Source organism: Rhinatrema bivittatum, chromosome 7, assembly GCF_901001135.1.
Source record: "Rhinatrema bivittatum chromosome 7, aRhiBiv1.1, whole genome shotgun sequence".
NCBI classification, from domain to species: Eukaryota; Metazoa; Chordata; class Amphibia; order Gymnophiona; family Rhinatrematidae; genus Rhinatrema; species Rhinatrema bivittatum.
The window spans coordinates 186,651,693-186,663,831 of NC_042621.1; positions in this window are offsets into that span (position 1 = coordinate 186,651,693).

Consider the following 12,139-nt stretch of genomic DNA (forward strand, 5'->3'; position numbering starts at 1 on the left):
CTAAAAAGGCAGAGAAGAAATCATCCTCAGACCATAATTCAACCCTTACACTTGTATCTTGGCCATTTCCAATCTCAGTGGATTCATGTTAGTATCATACATGTAGCCTCTCCTACCCAGTATAACCTTTAGCTAGGGGGCACACTCAATATCAAGGCTCAGACCTGATTCGGTCCTAAAAACCATGACTTGGATCTCTGCCAAGGAGAAAGATTATCTTCGGAACCCAAGATGTTTTGATGGTTTCACACCAAGGAGACACTTAATACAAGGAATGGTGTTTCAAATTAGAAGTCTTTTTACTGAAACAGTTGAAATCAAACTATCTTTAAGTATTTTGAATTCACAAGCAGAATCCTTACTGTTATACCATTCTAGGATCCCTTCACTCTTTTTCTTGGAGTTTAAGTCTCCCTTGGGTAGATGTTGACCTCCCTGACTCCCAAGAACCCTGCTGGTACCTGATTCTCCAATTCTTGAAACTTTCTTTTGCACACTTTTCTCCTCCTCTCCTCTGGACCCCTTTTGGTTCCTTGATTAGAGTATTGGATGGGCAACTTTCTCCTTTTCCCTTTCCATCTGCTGGTTACCTCTGGACAGCCACCTGACTCACACTTCTTACAGATCCTGCATAGACCCTTATTTAAGCATAGATCAGTATCTTCTTTCCCCCATAGAAAGACAAACTAGGATGAGATGTTTACTCCCCAAAGCAGGAATACACTTCAACCTATGGATGGATTCCTCAGGAAAACTAATTTTAGTAAAGTATCAGAAGGACTGCCTTAGGGAACTCTCTGGGGTACATTTTAAAAGACAGCGCGCGCGTGTGCGCGAACAAAAATTCGCTGGAATTTATAAAATACGCGCATAGCTGTGCGTATCTTATAAAATCCGGGGTCGGTGCGCGCAAGGGGGTGCACATTTGTGCAACTTGTGCGTGCCGAGCCCTGCATGCGCTGCCCGTTCCCGCCGAGGCCGCTCCGAAATCGGAGCGGCCTCGGAGGGAACTTTCCTTCCGCCTCCCCCCACCTTCCCCTCTTTCCCCTACCTAACCCACCCCCCTGGCCCTATCTAACCCCCCACCTCTGTTTCACAAGTTACACCTGCTCGAAGCAGGCGTAACTTTGCGCGCATCGGGCCGGCTGCCGCATGCCATGTTCGGGTCCGGGGGCTGGTCCAGAGGCCGTGGCCACGCCCCCGGAATGCCCCCAGGCCGAAACCATGCCCGCAGCACCACACCCGGATGAAGCGCTGATCGCGTCACGCCCCCGACACGCCCACCCTAAGAAAGCCCCGGGACTTACGCGCGTCCTGGGGCTTTGCGAGCGCCGGAAGCCTATGCAATATAGTCTCGGCGCGCGCAGGGCCGTTTTAGAAGGGTTACGCGCGTAACCCTTTTAAAATCCGGCCCTCTGTGTGCCCCCCCCCCCCCTACTCACAATATGCTTCTGAAGAACTGGTGACAGAGGCAGGCTTCCCCAAACTCCAGACTGCTACAGAGAGATGAGAAACTGGAATCTTCTCACTCTCAACTGCATCCTTTTTTAGAGACAAGAGTCTTGCTTCTTCTCCTTCTCTTTTCTCACGGGCTTCTTTGAAGAATAAATTCCTAAGATCACATTAATGAGACAGTCCTAAAAGAAACAAAATGTATTATTGTATAAACTATTACTTATCTGACTGTGTTGCTTGATAGAATCCTGGAGCTCGGTGTTCTTTGCTCCATGTTCTTGGAATACTAGGGGGTTAGAAATATAGAAAGAAAAGTTCTAAAGTGTTTCTTTTCGTATTTGTGTGCATTCATTAGAAAAAGTTTTGTTTGCTAACAAAAAGGAATCTGTTGCTGAAAATAAAATTGTTGAATTAGTATATACAAAAGAGAAGTTCATTCATTTATCCTTGCCTCCCCTCTTAACCTCAAGAGATTTTGCTGGGTGGATAACAGATCCCTATACTTCTGGGAGACCTAGTAGGGAGGAGGGCACTGAACTGCACCCCTGGTCATCATGACAGCAGGTTTCAACCTATAGGGGCGGCGTTTACATTAGGATGGACCTGGTTCAGAGAAGGGAGACCAAAATGGTGGAGGGTCTCCATCGGAAGACATATGAGCAGAGGCTGAAGGATCTAAATATATAAACTATTGAAAAGAGGAGGTGCAAGGGAGATAGGATACAGATACCTAAAAGGTTTAAATGATGCACAAACTTCAAACCTTTTCCATTGGAAAGGAAACAGTAGAACTAGAGAACACAAAACGAAACTCCAGGGGGAACAACTCAGAACCAATATCAGGAAATATTTTTTCAAAGAGTCAATGGTGGATGCCTGAAATGCCCTTCCAGAGGAGAGAGTGAAGACAAAAACAGTCAAAGAATTCACAGGGGCATGGGATAAACACTGTGGAACCCTAAAGGCCAGAGGACAGAAATGAAGAAAAGGGTGTATGGAGATAACCTGCTCAGTACAGTGGTTACTGCCCTTAATGGAAACATTGGGATTACTACCCTTAACCAATAAGCCTTGTTGCTTTTCATGCAACTGCAATATCACTCTCCACTTTGACAGCAGAGGGAAAAAAGGAAATTGGATTCAGAAGACAACCCACTAGGCCCTAACTTTTATCGTCTGAGGTACTGATGAACATGGGGATAACCTGCACGGAGTGGCAGTTACCACTCTTAATAGAAGGAATGGGGACTTCTACACTTAACCGAGCCTTGATGCTTTTTGAAGCAATTGCAACATCGCTTTCCAATTTGATGGGGGGGGGTGGGTGAGAATTGGATTCAGATGACAAACAACACGGGGCCTGACGTTTACAATCTGGGGTACTGATGCACAGACATAAGGGAAAAAGCACAGGACTGCTTCTACAGCCAAGTCCAAAAACAAAGCACGTGAAGCAGCACTGTCTGAATTTTCGAGAAGGCTCTTCACCCAGTAAAAGTCATTAGCAGTAATTTTTAATTGCTTTGTCAGTTGCTTGGATTTTATTGTAAATATTATTACCCTTATCATAAGGCTTGAGGGTAACTGGCACAGACTTAAAAGAAACATGGGGGTAACCTGCACATTGTGGCAGATACTACCACAAGAGGCTTGCTGGGCAGACCGGATGGACCATTTTAGTCCTCTTATGCCATCATCATTATGTTACTATGGGGGTCATTTTCCAAAGGTATTGCACGCGAAAAGTCCTTTTTCGTGTGCGATATCTAAATCGTGGCGAAGTCCCCTCCGGAAGGGGAGGAGTCGGGGCGGACTCTGTGATGACTTCGCTGATGGCGAAAGGTAAGATTCCTTATCGCGCCCAATAGCTCCACCTTTCATGGTGGAGCTATCGGGTGCGAAAGCCGGCAGCGATCGCACCATGGAGGTGCGATCGCTGCCACTTTTGCAGGCCCGCCCCCCGCTTCGCCCCCCCCCGGTACTGCGCGATTCAGGAAGCCGGGCGAAGATAGAAAATCTAGGCCTGTGTTAGGAGAGGAGAGGAGCCATGAATCTGATCCACTTTGGGTCATGGGGGGAGGGGAAAGGTTCTCTGCAAGTAAATGAAATTACCATGTCTGTTTTAATGCTGGTTAGTTCCTACTCCCCAGCTAACGTATTCAGCTATTGCACATATATTGCACAAAGATGAGACCCTCTTCCCACCCCTCAGAAACTATCCCTACTAAATTACTACTCGCTATTCCTAAAACTATAGCCTCTTCACTCTCCAAAATCGTGAACTCTTCCCTGGAACACGGCCTTGTCCCTATCCCCCTGAAACAAGCCGTGGTCAAACCCATTCTAAAAAAACCCTCCCTCGATCCCTCCAACCTATCTAACCTCCGTCCCATTTCCAACCTCCCCTTCCTCTCCAAAATCATGGAGAAACTAGTTAACTCCCGTCTCTCTGACCACCTAGAACAAGCCAACATTCTCCTTCCCACACAATATGGCTTCCGAAAACACCTCAGTACAGAATCCCTTCTCCTCTCCCTCACAGACACTATCATCAAAGGTATGGACGCCGGTAACTCCTACCTTATCGCCATGCTAGATATTTCCGCCGCTTTCGATACCGTAAATCATAACATCCTCATCAACACTCTCATCAGCATAGGAATCACAGGTACCGCTCTTTCATGGATAAAGTCCTTCCTCCAAAACCGAACTTACACAGTCCTCACCGAGAACTTTACATCCCCCCCTGTTAATCTCGACTGTGGCGTCCCCCAAGGATCCTCCCTTTCTTCCACCCTATTTAACATCTACATGCTCCCCCTCACAAACCTCCTCTCCAACCTTGGTATTACACACTTCATCTATGCCGATGATGTGCAAATCCTCATTCCCTTCACAAATTCTGTACTCACTGCTCTCCAAAAATGGAACACCATCCTCACCTCCATAAACCAACTTCTCACTGACATGCACCTAGCCCTTAATCCGCAAAAAACGGAACTCCTCCTCATCTCCTCAAAACATGCTTCCATACCCTTTCCCGCCACCCTCCACCCCCCCAATTTTCTCTCTGACACAAGAAACCTGGGGGTTATTCTCGATAACCAACTAACCTTCAAACCATACATCAAATCTATCCTTAGCAGCTGTTACTTCAAACTACAAACCCTCAAAAAACTTAAACCCCTTCTCTACTTCTCTGATTTCCGCACAGTACTTCAATCTATAATCTTCTCAAAAATTGATTACTGTAATGCACTCCTACTTGGTCTCCCTGCTACCCACATCAAACCTCTACAACTCCTTCAAAACGCTACTGCACGTATCCTAACCAATGCCAATAAGAAAGACCATATTACTCCCACCCTCATTAATCTCCATTGGCTTCCCATTCACTCACGAATTATTTACAAGACCCTTACCCTCATCCACAAAAGTATTGCCAACGAACATTACAATTGGCTAAACCCACCTTTCCTCCCTCGAATCTCCATAAGACCCACCCGCTCCTCTCTCCGTGGAACCCTTATCCCCCCTTCAATAAAATCTACAAGACTCATCTCCACCACCAATAGGGCCCTCTCTCTCGCAGGCCCTTCCCTCTGGAACTCCCTGCCTCCTGACCTACGTACTGAAACCTCCACACCCACTTTCAAAAAGAAACTCAAAACCTGGCTCTTCCTCCAAGCATTCCCCCAATCATCCTCATCTCTTACTAACACCCTAACCCGACCACCACCTCTCACCAACACTCCCCCTCAAGACCTACACCCGACACCCACCCCCTCCAAGAAGCTTCAAATCTAAAAAAAAAAAAAAAAAAAAAAAAAACTTTGTATATAACCTATGTACATATTAATTGTTCCTCGAACCCCTGTACATATCTTTTCCCCATGTTCTCCATTTTCACCCCTCCCCCTCCCCCCCTCCACTTGTCTCGTATATCCCTACCCTTCCCTCACCTACTTATTTTTCTAGTTAATTGCCATGTTACTGCATTTATGTTACAAACTGTTCCTTGTAAAGGCCTCGCCTATATATTATGGGGCGGATTTTCAGCGCCCTGCTCGCCGGTAAGCCTATTTTACATAGGCCTACCGGCGCGCGCAGACCCCGGGACTCGCGTACGTCCCGGGGTTTTCGGAGGGGGGCGTGTCGGGGGCGTGTCGGGGGCGGGCCCGGTCGACGCGGCGTTTCGGGGGCATGTCGGCCGCGTTTTGGGGGCGGGTACGGGGCGTGGCTACGGCCCGGGGGCGTGGCCGCGCCCTCCGTACCCGCCCCCAGGTCGCGGCCCGGCGCGCAGCAGGCCCGCTGGCGCGCGGGGATTTACGTCTCCCTCCGGGAGGCGTAAATCCCCCGACAAAGGTAAGGGGGGGGTGTAGACAGGGCCGGGTGGGTGGGTTAGGTAGGGGAAGGGAGGGGAAGGTGAGGGGAGGGCAAAGGAAAGTTCCCTCCGAGGCCGCTCCGATTTCGGAGCGGCCTTGGAGGGAACGGGGGGAGGCAGCGCGGCTCGGCGCGCGCAGGCTATACAAAATCGATAGCCTTGCGCGCGCCGATCCAGGATTTTAGTGGATACGCGCGGCTCCGCGCGTATCTACTAAAATCCAGCGTACTTTTGCTTGAGTCTGATGCGCAAGCAAAAGTAGGCTGTTCGCGCGCCTCTTAAAATCTACCCCTATGTGTTATAAGTTATCTGTAAACCGGCACGATGTGCAAACGGTTGTCGGTATATAAAACCAAATAAATAAATAAAATAAATCCCAGTACCACAGTACCATAAGCATTCCACTTCCCCTAACATCACGCTACTGCTCTACCTTCATCAAATAAGAGTTGTAATAAAATATCCGAGCACCTCCATTACTCTTTTTATATGGAATTCTGGACTCTTCCTGCATAGAAAAAAAAATGTGTTTCATAATTTTTTCATTTATGGGGAGGTGAAAGAGTGTATTCTAGCTTATGATTAATGTTTGTTTGTTGAACCAAAATAAATATTATCTTTAAAATAAGTATGCATATTGGGGCGGATTTTAAGAGCCCTGCTCGCGTAAATCCGCCCGGATTTACGCGAGCAGGGCCCTGCGCGCCGGTGCGCCTATTTTACATAGGCCTACCGGTGCGCGCAGAGCCCCGGGACTCGCGTAAGTCCCGGGGTTCTCCGTGGGGGGCGTGTCGGGGGCGGTCCCGGTCGTCGCAGCGTTTTCGGGGCGTGTCGGCAGCATTTTGGGGGCGGGTACGGGGGCATGGCTACGGCCCGGGGCGGTCCGGGGGCATGGCCACGCCCTCCATACCCGCCCCCAGGTCGCGGCCCGGCGCGCTATCGGCCCGCTGGCGCGCGGGGAGTTACGCCTCCCAGAGGGAGGCGTAAATCCCCCGACAAAGGTAAGGTGGGGGCTTAGACAGGGCCGGGTGGGTGGGTTAGGTAGGGGAAGGGAGGGGAAGGTGAGGGGAGGGCAAAAGGAAGTTCCCTCCGAGGCCGCTCCGATTTCGGAGCGGCCTCGGAGGGAACGGGGGTAGGCTGCGCGGCTCGGCGCGCGCCGGCTATACAAAATCGATAGCCTTGCGCGCGCCGATCCAGGTTTTTAGCAGATACGCGCGGCTCCGCGCATATCTACTAAAATCCAGCGTACTTTTGTTTGCGCCTGGAGCGCAAACAAAAGTAGGCCTATTTGCGGAGTATGAAAATCCGCCCCATTATCTTTAAAACCCTTGTTTCTGTAAAGCCTGTTGCTGTTAAATGTTTTACTGTTTTTTAAACTGTTACATGTAAAGCCTGTTGCTAATTTATTGTTTCACTGTAAACCGAGGTGATGTATGTCTATACGTACCGCGGTATAAAAGAATCTATAAATAAATAAATAAATAAATAAAATATTACATTAAAAAAAACGAAAATAAATGGTCCTTCTCCCACCTTCCTCAGACTGTACATACCCGTTTTTCAAGGGTCTCTGATATGGATAGGAAAAGGAGTAATCCCCAGTCACTCCTACCTCACCAGGCTGTCCTGAGGCCAGCATAAGAACAAAAGAAATTGCCATGCTGGGTCAGACCAAGGGTCCATCAAGCCCAGCATCCTTTTTCCAACAGAGGCCAAACCAGGCCACAAGAACCAGGCAATTACCTGGTTACTAATTACTAAGAAGATCCCATGCCACTGATGCAATTAATAGCAGTGGCTATTCCCTATGTAAACTTGATTAATAGCCATTAATGGACTTCTCCTCCAAGAACTTATCCAATCCTTTTTTAAACACAGCTATACTAACTGCACTAACCACATCCTCTGGCAACAAATTCCAGAGCTTTATGTACAGCAAATTCCAGAGCTTTATGTACAGCAAAAAAATAAAATGGCATTGACCTGAGGGCTGACTGGTGCCATTTTGAACTCAGAGCTGGCAAGGCAGGAGTGATAGGGGAATTGCTTCTTTCCCTTTCTACATTGGAGACTCCTGTGGAAGGGTTAAGCATGACCTGGATGTGAGGTGGTGTTTAGGATTAGAAGGCTGGGGGATTTTGTATGTTAGCTTTATTTTCTTTTCAAATGAAAGTCAATGAAAAATGAATTTTGTTGTTTTTATTTTTTTAATTCTTTATTTTGAAATTTTTGGAAATTTTACCAGGAAAAGCTCCTGTACAGTAAATTCAATGTCATAAAAAGAATAAAAATATTAACAGGAGAAATAATTACATTTTCATGTCCATTAATTATAGACATTTAAATTATAAGAAAAGTATATTTAATAATTAGGAGGAGGCAGAAAGGAGCACATTTTCATCAGTATATATATAAACTAGGCATATTAATTGATAGGTCGTCGGGTATGCTACCACTTTATACTATTTTACACCAAGCCTGTGGAAGTTTTAATAGGGGTTCGCCCCGCTAAGAATGTTCTGAGCTGCTCTGGTTCATAAAAGATGTAGTTTACATTAAGGTATTTGATGCATGCCTTGCAAGGGTATTTAAGGACAAACTTAGCACCCAATTTCAAAATGTCAGGTCTCATCCTCAGAAGCTCCTTTCTACGTGTCTGAGTGGATTTAATAACATCGGGAAATATCCATACAGGAATACCTTAGAAAGAGCTTTGTCTGTTTCTAAAAAACAGACGCATTACATGGTTTCTTTCCAAAAGAAAAGTGAAAGACACTAGTAAAGGTTTCCTCAGATTTATCTCGCATTCTGATGACATTTCTAATATATTAGTTAAGTCCAAAGGGCGATCTTGTTCTTCACTTTGAACACTTTGCTGTAAATAAAAGGCTTTTACTACTACTGGTAATGCTGTCTCCGGAATCTTCAGAACTTGCTTCAAGTAAAGTTTAAACAATTCCAACGGGGAAATTCATTTTATGACAGGAAAGTTCAAGATCCGAAGGTTATGCGCTCTTAAGGCGTTTTCCACGGCTTCTAATCTTTTAGCAGTAACACTTTCAGATTCAATCATCTTAGTTTGCTTATTTTCAATTATTTTCATTTGTCTGTTCATATCTTCCATTTTACTTGTGAAATTTGTTATTAAATTATTATTTTTAATTGCCTGGTTTTTAATTTCAACTGTTGCCACAGAGAGAGTTTTCATTGAACTTTCTATTGTGCTTAGCATTATCCAAATCCCTTCCAGGAAAATTGCATCAGGTCTTACTGTTAATGGAGAAATTGAGATCATCCTCAGCTGCTTCACCCCCTCGTCCTCCACAGTTTCCCGCTCAACCCCGTACCTGGAATCGTTGACGAGCCAGGAATCTCTAAAACAAGTGGTAAGGAAGCCATTGTAGGTTTCTTTGAAAAAGGGGAGGGGTCCGGGGGCGGGACTGAGGCCTCCGGCACAGTGGCTGTGCCGGGGGATGGCGTGCCGGCAGGTGTAACTCCTTGAAATGAGGTAGGGGGGATTTAGATTTAGAAATAAGGCTGGGGTGGGTTAGATAGGGGAAGGGAGGGGAAGGTGGGGGGGAGCGGAAGAAAAGTTTCCTCCGATTTTGGAGCAGCCTTGGAGGGAACGGGGAAAGCCATTGAGGCTCCTCTAGGGCTCGGCGCATGCAAGGTGCACAAGTGTGCACTCCCTTGCGCGCGCCGACCCTAGATTTTATAACATGTGCGCAGCAGCACGCGCATGTTATAAAATCGGGTATACATTTGTGCGCGCCAGGTAGCGTGCACAAATGTATCCTGCGCGCGCTCATTTAAAAATCTGCCCCAATGTGAGGGAAAGAGAGACCCATAACACATGGAGGAATCTGATATAAACTGAGAAATATATGCCTATTTGTATAATAGCTGGCACTTTTTGTATTGAGGATTATGGATCAATTAACTCCCTATATAGTTTTCCTTTGTGCTGTGCTCCAGGGTTATTTATTTATTTATTTATTTATTTATTTCACTTTATATACCGACTTTCAAATTCATTTCAAGACGGTTTACAAAAAATTAAGTTGCAGTAGCAACACTCAAATACATTTAAAACAATCCTTACACATTTTACAACACATAAAATTTAAACTAAAACATTTTGAATACCACTTTAAATACAGCCATACACTAGAACCCCACCTCTTCTTCCCCTATCGTCGTACCATTTATCCTCTATCCCATCCTCCTGCTTACTTAATCTTCCCCTTATTAAGCCTCCTTTCCACTTTGTGTACTTTGTGGGTGCAAAGTGCATAGAGTAAAGCAGACACCAAGATTTCAAAATGAAATTCCTGCACATACTTTGCTGGTTTCACTCTTTCCTGTCTCCAGTGCCGCTCCATTTCCCCCCACATTATTGGGAGGGGAGAGCAATTTTCAAAGGCTTTTTCTTCTAGGTAAACACCTTTTTACTGTCCTGGTTTATGTGAGAGCTTCATTTTCTACAGTTCTATTTTTTTATCTTCCCACCACCTATTGTAATGTGTATGTGGCATTAGGTGTGACGAATTACTTCTCTGTGTTTAGCTTCAGCAGAATTTGGATACATGCCAGGACTTTTGTTTGAATCAATGTTGATGTGCTTATTGATTGAGACTAATTGTCTATGAAATGGCAGCACAGTACTCTCTTAGATAATATCAGATTTAATTGATCTAAGTGATTACTAAATTGCTATTTAAAATAGGTTGTATTGGAGATGAGGTTAGGTTCCATGGGCATTTGGTGATTGATAATTGATATCTTCACCTAAATAGCATGCTTTATAAAGCATTCAACAGTTAAATTACAGCATTATTGTGATAAATAGGGCTATCACTGAGCAGGCATTAGAATTAGGGACGGATTTGCCTATCGGGGATCAGGCATCCCTCGGTGGGCCGGTCGCGCTAGTCACGTGATCTGCCGAGCGCGGCCGTGACAGAGCCGCGCTCAGCAGACCACGTGGTATCCCCAGGCCGGTCTTCATCGGGAATCTGAGGCTGATTAGAATTATTTAGGATTTAAAATTTTCCAGGCTGACTTTGTTATATAAGCAACCCCTGGACTGAGGTCCTCACTGAGGAGTCCAAGGGACAACTCCAAATCCAAGAGCTTAAGATGCCCAACTTCCTATACGTTCATAAGCCCATTACTTTCCAGGATTCCCTGTCAGAAGAGGACTTTTCTCCAAGGCCCCGAGTGTTGTTTTACAGTCTTTAATATGTAATGGTGATGAAGAATGTGGTTCCAACATAACTTTACTGATAACTGATTGTAAGGTGTAATGATTACAAGTCCATATTCATAAGAACATAAGAACATAAGAAAATGCCATACTGGGTCAGACCAAGGGTCCATCAAGCCCAGCATCCTGTTTCCAACAGTGGCCAATCCAGGCCATAAGAACCTGGCAAGTACCCAAAAACTAAGTCTATTCCATGAAACCATTGCTAATGGCAGTGGCTATTCTCTAAGTGAACTTAATAGCAGGTAATGGACTTCTCCTCCAAGAACTTATCCAATCCTTTTTTAAACACAGCTATACTAACTGCACTAACCACATCCTCCGGCAACAAATTCCAGAGTCTAATTGTGCGTTGAGTAAAAAAGAACTTTCTCCGATTAGTTTTAAATGTGCCCCATGCTAACTTCATGGAGTGCCCCCTAGTCTTTCTATTATCCGAAAGAGTAAATAACCGATTCACATCTACCCGTTCTAGACCTCTCATGATTTTAAACACCTCTATCATATCCCCCCTCAGTCGTCTCTTCTCCAAGCTGAAAAGTCCTAACCTCTTTAGTCTTTCCTCATAGGGCAATGCAGCCCACTACATAATCCTCTCCCAATAAATCTGTGCCTCTTTACTGATGAAAGTATGTTTATTTACAGGTCAATTTTAAAAGGCCCGTGAGTGCAAATACCAGGGGTTACGCACGTGGCCGGGACCTGTGCTCACCGAGCGTATTTTAGAAAGGGCCCGACCATATACATAGCTCCTGATATGCGCAGAAGTACTGGGCCTAAAGAAAGGGGCAGGCTGGGGGCGGGGGGTGAGCTGGGACAACGCCATTAGATGCTGTCCCATGGAAGTGAACGCCAGCAGCTGGCTGGCGCACACAGTTTACTTCTGCTCCAGAGGAGCAGTAAGTATAAAAACAGAAAAATTGGGGAAAGCTAGGATAGGTTTAAGGGTCGGGGAGGATAGGGGAAGAGGGAGGAAGGATATGGTTAGGGTTAGAGAAGTTCCCTCCCAGTCCACTCCTTTATTGGACTGGGAG